The following is a 520-nucleotide window of genomic DNA, read 5'->3' as shown; positions in this document are numbered from 1 at the left end:
TGGCAAACTTATTCTGGTAAGGACCCCAGGTGTGGGCACTTTTTCAGAGTGGTCATTCTTGAAGCATATGGGTGCAGTTGTTGGCCTCTAATAGACAACTATAGGTCTGGTAAATGCTTTTCCTTCTATACCGAACTTTAGGAATCGTTTGTGTACCTCTGACAGGGCAGTGGTAAACCTTTACTGTCTTGCTTCAATGGTATGTCACTCTCTGAACACACTTACTTTATAGGAAGTTTTGACCAAATCACTTTTCCATTGGCTATCAGGCTAATCTACTGTGACACTGATGACATCATCCTGATGGACCTTGAGAACAGGAAGTAGGAGATGCCCCAGATGACTTGGTAAGCATGATGTGTGTGCTAGAAGGCAGATAATAAATATCACAAATAGACAATGGTCTGTCTTTGGGGGTGCCTGGGTGGTGTAGTCAGTTAAGTGTTTCGACTCTTGGTTTCAGCTGAGGTTGTGATCTCAGGGTCATGAGATCAAGCCCTGCATTGGGCTCTGTGCTCGG

General features: G+C 44.6%; 1 long non-coding RNA gene across 1 annotated transcript in view; it reads left to right on the top strand.

The window, feature by feature from the left end:
* Positions 1-520, top strand: part of LOC117801549 — a 4,390-nt gene continuing 3,870 nt past the window's right edge. Inside the window, exons 1-2 of the long non-coding RNA XR_004624185.1 lie at positions 1-16; positions 270-347. This is a non-coding gene — a long non-coding RNA (uncharacterized LOC117801549). The remainder of the gene's footprint in view (positions 17-269; positions 348-520) is intronic.

Source organism: Ailuropoda melanoleuca, chromosome 3 (genome assembly GCF_002007445.2).
Source record: "Ailuropoda melanoleuca isolate Jingjing chromosome 3, ASM200744v2, whole genome shotgun sequence".
Taxonomy (NCBI): domain Eukaryota; kingdom Metazoa; phylum Chordata; class Mammalia; order Carnivora; family Ursidae; genus Ailuropoda; species Ailuropoda melanoleuca.
The sequence above is the reverse complement of the archived record's forward strand: the minus strand, read 5'-3'. Positions and strand labels throughout refer to the sequence as shown.